At 39.3% G+C, this 10,713-nt stretch overlaps 1 pseudogene; it reads right to left on the bottom strand.

The window, feature by feature from the left end:
• Positions 1 to 8,383: 8,383 nt before the first annotated feature.
• Positions 8,384 to 8,623, bottom strand: LOC101593644 (annotated as a pseudogene).
• Positions 8,624 to 10,713: the final 2,090 nt, after the last annotated feature.

Below are 10,713 nucleotides of genomic sequence, written 5' to 3'. Positions count from 1 at the left end.
AGCCTAGCTAAAGTTTGGTCATCTGCCTCTTGCCAGCTAGGACTCAGCAAGCAAGATGCCTAATGGCTTCTTGCTTGCTACTTCTGGGCAGGAGTTGGAATTATCATTTCAAGAGTCACAGTTTACTATTGGCCCTTACCTTTCCCCTCATCCTAGAATCCCTGCCTTCATTCCCAACATTATATAGGCAACTGCTTGTAACAATAAAGTGAGTTCCTGCTTTGACAAGACTCCCAACTCAGTGTGGTTTTTCTCTGGTGACTAGGGGAGGTTCTGAGTCGTCTGACATTCATCCCTTCTTCCTCAACCCTTTGGGAGGAACCAGTGGGCCTGGTCCTTCCTCAGCACTACCTACCCACTGGGGAGGAGCCCAGCCTCTGGCACCTAATGTGGGGCTCCGGGAACCAGCAGACTAGTGCCCCATGAGAGGCATTCATTGAGGAGGTCAGTCAGTGTACATGTGTGGGTGAGTGTACCGGCATAAGTTATGAGGCAGTCTTCATATTTAATGTGCTAAACTTTGCTTCTATAACCTGTACTTGCTTGTCAACATCTCTTCATTCTCTTTCTCTTTCCTTTCACTTTTGGTTCCCCGGCAAGCTTCATCTGCAGCTTTTGTATTTCTAAGTGGGTCATATGTGTCTAGTGGACACACTGTGTGGCTTTTAACCTTTAGGCTTGTGCTTCTCTCTCTCTCTCTCTCGCTCCTTGGGCCTGTGAAGGCAGGCCAGCTTTTTCTGCCATTATGGAACTTCCCCTGGATTTGTAAGCTTCAATAAATATTCCCTCCTCCATAACTGTGCTTGGTCTGGAAGTTCATCTCAGTAAACCTGAAGCTGTCTGATACAGAACTTGGTACTGAGAAGTGGACTGAGATGAACCTGACCATGTGGATGTTGATCTTTTGGAATGTTTGTTTTGGAGGAATAGGCATGGACTTGATGCTTGCAACTGAAGGTGTCTTCTGGAGTGGTAAGCCAAATTTTATGGACTATTCTGATGAGGATCTGAAACTTAGTACAAACAGCATTAAACTTTGAGGCTTGGTTTATGAGCTTTCTAAGGGAAAGGAAAGACTGCAGAGGACTTTGTTGGAACTGGGCTACTGGCATAAGGGCTGGCTGTGTCCTGCTGCCCAGGCCCAGAGAGTTTAATCAATGTTAAGTTTATAATGGACTGATGTGTGTATGTAGGAAAGAATTTTCAGGCTAAACCTAAATGCCATGCCTAAAGTTAGAGATTTTTCAACTGTTTACAGACTCTTAAGGATACTCTAAAAGTTTTATATAGGGACATAGTCTTAATCTAAATTCATCTTAGACACATTAGACACAGGTGATGCCTATGCTAGGTGGGTCACAAAGTCATAAGTACAGATTTAATTGGAGGTTTAACTAGGTTAAACATAGACAAAAGTCTATCACCTTGTGTTTTGCAAATAGGTAAATTTGCTGTGTAAAAACAAACAACTTCAGAATAGGATAAAAAGTGTCAGGATGCTTACCTCTCTGCTCTGTAATTTCATTTTGCTTTTGCTTTCCAACATATGCTACTTAAATTCATGGAAAGCTGGACTCTAAAAAAAAAAAAATGGATAAAACCACCTTTATGTCAGACCCCATACAAGTTTAAGCCATGTGTCCCCCAGAGTCTGACTAGAGACAAAATGGCCAATTGTCTCTGACAAAGAAAAAGGAGTACAACATATAACTGTGGTTCTCTTTAGTTCTTCTCTTTTAAACACCTAAAGTCATGTCTGTTAGATAAAGTTTCTCACTAGACAAAATGTTAAATAGGTAAACTGAGTCCAGGTATTTGACCAGGTTACAAACTCCTTAGATAAGATAAGCGTCAGGCTTATCTAATGTGTATATCAGGGTAAGGGCCCCTTCACTGAAACATTTAATTTGATTAAATCTAATGTTGAACTGATGCCAAGGTTTTAATCAGTGGAGAAACTGAGTCTTATGATAAGACCTCACTCATTAACAGGTCACTGATGCTAATTTGTTATGATTTAAGGGTTATAAAACTGGCTGTAAGACTCTCTCAGTAAAGTAAATTAGGTTCCTCTTTTCATCAAGGTTTTAACTATTCTTAAGATAAAGGCTCACATTGAAGTGGTTATTTTCCAAAGGTGAAGTACTCATACCTAAAGACATTGTAACTTTAAAAATGGCTTCTGTCATATTTATGCTAATTCTATTGAATGGTCATAGCTAGGATTAATCACTTAGGTTTAACAGATTTAATTTCGGTAATAACTTTCATCTTCCTGGGATATGTTAGGATAGCTTGCTTAAGCTTTATCAAATTTAAGTCATGGCCAAAACATAAAATTGTTTTATGTTAATAAAAGTTTCTGTGATACATAAAATCAATAGCTATCAAGCTTAAGCCAAAATCATGGGTTGTCAAATAATGTTTTTTCTTTCAAAAACATTTATCAAGGGTTATATTAAAATTTAGCTAGCTGTTTTAGTTTAAAAAATTATTAAACTCTATGGTTCTGTTTCCAATGTTCTCTGGGTAATTTCTACCAACACAAGTATCTAAATTAATCAGAGATGTTTTCAAACACAGGTGCTAAAAATTTCTAGGTTAAATAAGCAAGTCTCTAAATCAATTGGTACTGTTTTCAAGACTGGTGACAGGTTCTGCCTTTGTTTATAAATGTTAAATATTTAAAATGTAAAATATTTATAAGTATTAGATATTTAAAGTATGAGATATGTCTACTTCCTATACTTCATATATAAGTCTTATACTACCATAGTACCACTAAAAATTTAAAGATAGGATAATAAGACTCTCAAGTCTCAATTACAAAAACAAAATGGGGAGTCCTTACCCTCACATGACCAACTAAAAAAGGCATTATTTACCCTAAATATTTTAAATTTTTCTAAAGAAAATAAATAATTATCCCTTTTTCAAAAACACTGGTGCTCATCCGTTAGCTACAGTTCTATCTGGGTAAGATGGAGGGACCCATTGGCAGGGGCCTAGAGAGGACCAGACCCACTCCTCACAGCAGGGAGAGGGTTTGGATGTGTCTTTCCTTAAGATGAAAAAAGACTCATTTGGATACCAGTGAGAGACCTAAAATATTTGTCCCAACAAGGGGACACTGACAATCACTTCTCCAGGGAGTGTCCCACCCCTGAGGACTGTTCCTAAAATGGTCTTCACCCTGCTCTGGCTTTGTCTCTGATCTGGGCCTCCCCAGCTGCTTGCAGTACAGTTGCTCATACAACCTTAAAAAATTGCTCAGCCACCTTCCCCATCCCCGTCCAGCTTTTCCCAATGTTTCCTCTGGAACTTGCATTTGGGCCACACCTTCTCGTAATAATTCCAGTATAGATGTGGGATACATTCATCCTTCCTTCTGTACTTTTAACACAACTGAGCCTGGTGCTCAACATTGCCCGCCTTCTGGAATGGTTTATGTTTGCAGAGGCGGGATGGTCTATGACTTTCTTTTCACCAGTTGGATGGGCCTTTATGCCCCAGCCACCTTAATCCCAGATGTAGATATCATTCCTGGAAATGAGGCCCTCCCTATGCCCTCTTTTGATTATATCGGAGGGAGACCTATCTCCAACAACAGCTAGATTCCCTGGCTGAATTTCATTTTCCTGCATATGGTTATACAGTTTGTCCAGCAACATTTGTTGAAGATGCTGTCTTTTTTTTCAGCCTACATTGTTAGGGACTTTGTCAAATATCACGTAGCTGTAGTTACTTGACCCAAAGTCCCAGCCCTCAATTCTGTTCCATTGGTTTGTAATCCTATTTTTATGCCAGTACTGTGATATTTTTATTACTATGGCTTTGTAACATAGCTTTAGATCATGTATGGTGATGCCTCCAGAGGTGTTTCTTTTGCTGAGGATATTATTAGATATCCTAGGCCTTCTTCCATTCCATATGAATTCTGACATCATTTTTTCTGTCTCTGTGAAGGAAAATGTTGGGATTTTTATTGGTAATGCATTAAATGTAGCTCAGGAACCTAAACAATCACCCAACCATTAGGATCTCATGAAGCTAAAAAGTTTCTTCACAGATAACCAGACAATAAGCAGAGCCAATAGATTACCCACAGAATGAGAGGAAATTTTTGCTGGCTATACAACTGACAGAGGCCTAACTTTTAGAATCTGCAAAAAACTCAAAAACCTAAACAACAAAGAGTCAAACAACCCATTCACAAAAGGGGGCAAAGAACTGGACAGGGAGGTCTCAGAGAAAGAAATCCAAAAGGCAAACACACCTAAGAAAATGTCCATCATCCCTAATCATCAGGGAAATGCAATTTAAAACAAATATGAGATTTAACCTTACCCTAGTAAGGATAGCAAACATTAAAAAAATCAAATGAAAAATGCTGGTAAGGATGTGGAGAAGTAGGAAACCGCATCCACTGTTGGTGGGAATGTAAGATAGCATAGTCACTATGGAAAGCAATATGGAAACTCCTAAAAAGTTGACTGTAGAGTTACCAACAGCCCCAGTTATTCCCTTACTGGGAATTTACCCTAAAAGCTCCATGCCTCAGTTCAGAGATATTTGCTCAACCATGTTTATAGCTACTCAATTCATAATAGCTAAGAGCTGGAATCAACCCAGATGTTCATCATTAGAGGAATGGATAACCAAGATGTGTTATATCTACACAAATGGAATTCTACACAGCAGTAATGAAAAATGACATATTGAAATTTGAAGAAAAATGGTCTAACTTGGACAGATCATTCTCAGCAAACCCACCCAATCACACAAAAATAATTATTGCATGGTCTCACTTATCTGTGGCTCCTAACCTGAATCTGGCTAAGCTGCTGACATACCTAATAAGCATCTTGAGACAGGAAAATAGGAGGGATGGGGCAAGAGGGGAGGGAAAATGTGAGGGTGGGGGACATAAAATTAGACCAAAATGGCAATGATACCATAAAATCTTACATCATAAAAGACATACTAAATGGTTGAACCTTCATCAGGTCCTGAATCACAGGACCCTGGAGAAGGTATGATGAAGACTAACCTTAATCTTCTCCTGTTTCTCTCTCTCTCTCTCCATTTTATCTATCTTCTCCCTATGTTTTATATTACCTATCTTTGTCTTCCTTCTTTTCCTTGATTATGGACTGGAACTCCCATTACCAGCCTGTGGTTAACATCCACAATGAGCTGTTGATCAGAGAGACCTACAAGGTTTCCCAAAAGAAGACAGATTTTTGTCAGAGTACTTGATGACCCACCAAAGGTTAGTGGTTAAACACTACAGCTGAAGACACAATGTGCTGTTGGTATGGAACATGTAGTGACCTGGCTGGGATCTGGAAGAGAGTCAGTCCCCAGACAGTTAGCTCATCTAGTGCCAGAAGGTGCTATTTGAGCAACTGGGGGAAAATGACTATCTGTCCAAGCAACTCATGGTCTAAGCTACTCAGCAGCAAACAACCTGACATGATGCTCACACAAGTGCAATAGTGGCATATACCCATGTTGGATAACTAACTTCATTTGGCTAAGTGATCCACTCAGTGGGATGGAACCCATAGCTTGAACTGGGAAGCAAGTCAGAACCATATACATAAAACAAGCCCACTCTCCATCATCAAGCTCCCACCAATCATGGGCTACAAGATGGCCTACACCTATTAAATTTTCTCTGAAACAATAATGGTTGTCCCATTTATATGGTGCTGACTTTACTCTCCATGGAAGAATTTGCTCCTCTTTTTCAGATTGATGCAGATCTTTAGGAGAGAATCAGCCCATCACACTTCACTAGGGCCCCAAATTGAAACCAAGAGTAACTGGGGAAATAAGCAAGAATGCTGCTTTCTTGGTGAACCTGCTACCAGCATAAAGGTGAAGGATATAGACACAGAAAACACTCAACTCCTACCAAACCAGATATCCAGAGATATAAAGTCTCCCAAAACCTCATTATTGAAGTAGAACTAAAATGAACCTAACATAGCTCAGGGAAATTCAAGGAATAGGGAGCATAAAGGTTGTTAGAGCCACATGTTGGGACATTATGCACAGAGACATTGCCTCTTACCCCTAACTGATGGCTAACCCCACAATGGATGACCCACATTCCCCAGTGAGGAGGGTCCCTGCAGAGGGGGGAGGAAAGGAAGGAGGCTAACAATGGTACCAACATGGCTGTATACACACTGTGTACATAACTAATAATGATGATGATGATGATGATGGACCCTTCTAACTGCTGTCTTCAAGAAACCACCTCACCACTAAATATAGTCGCCTCCTCAAGGTGAAAGGATTTTAAAATGATATTCCAAGAAAATGTAAATAAAAAGCAAGTGGGTGTTGCTATATTAATATCTAACAAAATAGACTTCAAACCAAAAGTAATCAAAAAGTACAAAGAAGGCCACTTCTTACTCATCAAAGGAATGATCCAAGATGAGCACATCACAATCATAAATATATATGTGCCAAACACAGGTGCACTACAGTTTATAAAACAAAATCTACTTGATAATAAAACAGAACTAAACAGCAACATCATTATAATTGGAGACTTTAATACTCCACTATTATCAATAGATGATAGATATTCCAAGTAGAAAATCAACAGGGAAGTAATACACCTGAACAACATCATTGACAATTGGACCTAATGTACATCTACAGGATGTTCCATTCCAACTCTGCAGAACACACATTATTCTTAGCAGCCCACAGAACCTTCTACAAAATTGACCATATATTAGGCCACAAAGAATGCATACAGCTGGAAAAATTGAAGTAACTTCCTGCATCATGTCAGAACACAATGCTTTAAAGGCAGAAATTAACAACAAGAGACACATCAGGAATTCCACCAACTCCTGGAGACTAAATAACATACTTTTATTTTTATTTTTGGTGCAGTTACAAAACATGTTCTATTTAGAAGACATGACATTGTAAGGAAAAAATATTTAGAATCATCATTCTACAATTGTTCAATTTTTCTTTTTTTTTAAATTTAATTTATTAGTTTTCTTTTCAGTAAATACAGGCAGTTTGGTACCATTATTTAGGCTCATCTGTGATCTACACCTTCCCATTAGACCCTCCTTGTTAATGAAAATGGGTCGTGCATTGTGGCGTTAGCCCCCAGTTATTGGTATGATAAATGTCTCTGCAAATCATGACCCAACATGTGACTCTGACATTCTTTCCGCCCCCTCTTCCGCAAAATTTCCCTGAGCCATGTTGGGTTCATTTTTGGTCTGCTTCAGTGCTGAGGTGTTGGGGGCCTCTGAGGCTCTGGCTCTCTGATTTGGTAGGAGTTGATTTTTCTCTGTGTTGATCTCCTTCCCCTTTGTGCTGGTATCCGGTTCACAGGAAAACATCACCCTTGCTTATTTCTCCAGTTGTCCTTAGTTTCACTTGGGCCCCTTTTGAGGTATGTTGGGGCAGCTCTCTTCTTAGGATCTGCATCTATCTTTTTTTTCCCTTGTTGTCTGTAGTGCAGCTAGGCGGTCGCCATCTTGACCAGAAGCTAACGAATCCTCTGCTTTTTTGTTTTTAACAACATTGTCTTTTTCAAAGAATGACAGGTAGCTGGTCACACGTGAATCATGTATTCACACCTGACTGGAAGCCTCACACTTAGGTTAAGTTTGAACATTTTCTCACCTCTACTTGTAAGTTATCCCATTTATATTAGTGCTTAAGAACTACATAGGCTTGTTTTAAACATTTTTTTGTTTTTTCGAGATAGGGTCTCACTCTAGCCCAGGATGACCTGGAACTCATTCTGTAGATCTAAGCTGGCCTTGAATTCATGCTGATCCTTTGACCTCAGCCTCCTAAGTACTAGGATTAAAGGCATATGCCACCATTCCTGGTTTGTTTTAAATATTTTAAAAACCTGAAATGAACTTCAGAATTTCCTAAGAGTAGAGGTATTCTGGTTAAGGATAAAAGTGTGGTCAGGTGAAAAGCAAACTTAGTAATACAAATGCAATCTACAACAGGAAAAATAATTTTTCTCCATAGCCATTCTGTAGAGATGTGTCATTTCCAAGTTCCAGTGGAAGGAATGGAGTCACTTCCCAATTTTGTTGCTACAATGTGCCTGTAAGCTGCCTTACTTCAAAACAGAAGCACATTTTCAGAATGTTGTACTGAGTAACAGCACTGAAGGTAATTGTTGCAGGCTCTCAAAGTCTGTATTAAATGGTTGCATCTTAACTATTTATACAGATCATTGGTCCAATAACATGAAAATAGAGAACAGCATCTGGAAAGTTATCTCATCCCATGTGCAGAGATAAACAGGTTAATCATTCTTCCCACTGTTTCTGAAGGCAAGTCCTTGTTCATAGCGAAATATGATGGAAATTCAAGTGTCACTTTTTACAGGCCACTGCATGAAAAGGATGCTGAAGGCCATCACTACATAGCACACTGTGACATATGGACTTTTTCATTCACCAATTCTGGCACATTTCCAAAATGTCCCCAACAATCCAGTCTTATTTCTGTCCAAGAGGCTGGATGCCAAGGACCGTATATAAGCACATGTACATATAAGCAGCAAGATGATGGTCAGTAGACTCTGGAAATTGAAAATGGCAGACATAGTGACACCAGCCGAGCCCCAGCCACATCGCCCTTCCAGCCTGCGGTGGAAGGCCGTGCCAATAGCACACTTTTAAACAATGAATCCAGTTATGGAAGAAATAAAAAAAATTGTAAAATTCTTCAAATTGGATGATAAATGAAATGATTTGGGAATTAATGCCTCAGGCTTATGGGTGTTATACCAGTTTCCCCAAGCCAGTGCTCGGTACACTCTCCTGTTGCTATTGTCCACCTTATGTTGGCCAGGGAGTGATGTCCACCCTTTGCTCATGCCATTGTTTTCCCTGCCACTGTGGAGCTTCCCCTTGAGCCTGTAAGCCAAAAGAAACACTTTTTGCACAAGCTGCTCTTAGTTGGGTGATTTCTACCAGCAATACAAACCTGACTGCAATAATTTTGTATCCTGCTACCTTGCTGAAGGAGTTAATCACCTTTAAGAGTTTTAAGATGTTCTCAGGATTCTTATGTATCATGTCGTCTGTGAATAGGGCTAACTTAACACACTTTTAAACAATGAATCCAGTTGTGGAAGAAATTTTAAAAAAAATTGTAAAATTCCTTGAATTGGATGATAAATGAAATGATTTGGGAATTAATGCCTCGGGCTTATGGGTGTTATACCAGTTTACCCAAGCCAGTGCTTGGTACACTCTTCTGTTGCTATTGTCCACCTTATGTTTCATTAAGACAGTATTTCTCTTTCAACCTAGAGCTGTTATCTGTTAGCAAGCCCTTACATTTCTCTTGTATTCATCCCCCATACTCCCTACATCCTCCATACCCCATGGACTGGAGTTATAGGCATATGTGGCCATGTCCAACTTTTTATGTAGGCTAATGGAGTTTTGACTTGATGGTCTTCAGTAAGAGAGGCCCTAATTCTCTCAGTAGCTGAGTCATCTCCCCAGCCCTGATTTGGATTTTCTAAAATACTGTTATAAAATTTACAAGGCAATAACCTGGGACAGCAAAGTATCTACCTTACTTCTCTCCTTTTCTTGGGAGCTTGGCATGGTTTGTTGCCTGAGTCAAGTGTCCTGAAAATCATTGTATCATATACTTTATTTATTTTTAATGTTAATTCATACAGGCAAAGTGAATAGCCTAAGAATTATAAACAGCAGGAAGTAGTCTCACAAAAAAATTGATAAATCAAGCTTCATCAAATGGAAAATCTGTGTTCAACAACTGATCCCTCAAGGTCACCCAAAGAATGTTTTTTGCAATAGGACCCCAGCTGGTGGAAACTCTAGGAGGTAGGGTCTAGCTGGAGAAAGTGAATCACTGAGGATGTCCACAGGGTCATATTTTGTCCAGCATTTCTGTCTCTATATTTGTCTCCATTTTACTCCTCCCCTTTCTACTCTCCCTTTCTCTGCTTCTTGGCTATTGTGGTGTGATCTGCTATTCTCCATAATGCTCGCTCCACCATAATGGACTGAAACCTTGGAAACCAGAAGTCATTATAATAATATAATTTTCCTTCCTTATGTTGCTTATGTGGGGTATTGACTACTATAGATATTTGATATGAAGGTAGTAGGGTTATTGCTCTGACTAAACATGACCATGTGGTTTTGAAGGCTTTGGAGTCTGATGTACAGAGAGAATTCAAAAGACTTTGGAATTGTGAGCTAGAGAAACCCTAGAGTGCTGTATGCAGAACTTAATAGGTTTTTCTAGGGTCAGATCAAAAAAACAGAATACTAATAAGAATGGGGATAACAGAATGTCCTCGTGATACTTCAGATGGGAAGGAGAAAGGATCTTTATCAAAATTGAATAGAGGCAATTTGTGTTACATTTTTGGCAAAGAACTTGTCTAGGTTTTGTGGTGGGCTTGAAAGTGGTGGACTACTTTAATAGGTAGAGGACATTTCAAGGCAGTCCAGTATCCAGATATGGTTTCTGTTGGCTGCTTTTGTCAAGCTTCCAGTGAGAATTATTAGTAAAAAGCAGAACAGAAAGGTTTGAAAAATTTGCAGTTTTCCCTGGTAAAAAGAAATGCCAGTGTAAGAGAGAGAGATCATGTGGTGTTTAATAAATATGTATGTGTATACTTGGGGCTCAGGAAAGTGTGGCCCTTCA

The sequence above is a fragment of the Jaculus jaculus genome, chromosome 12 (assembly GCF_020740685.1).
Source record: "Jaculus jaculus isolate mJacJac1 chromosome 12, mJacJac1.mat.Y.cur, whole genome shotgun sequence".
NCBI classification, from domain to species: Eukaryota; Metazoa; Chordata; class Mammalia; order Rodentia; family Dipodidae; genus Jaculus; species Jaculus jaculus.
This window is presented reverse-complemented; position numbering and strand designations above follow the sequence as displayed.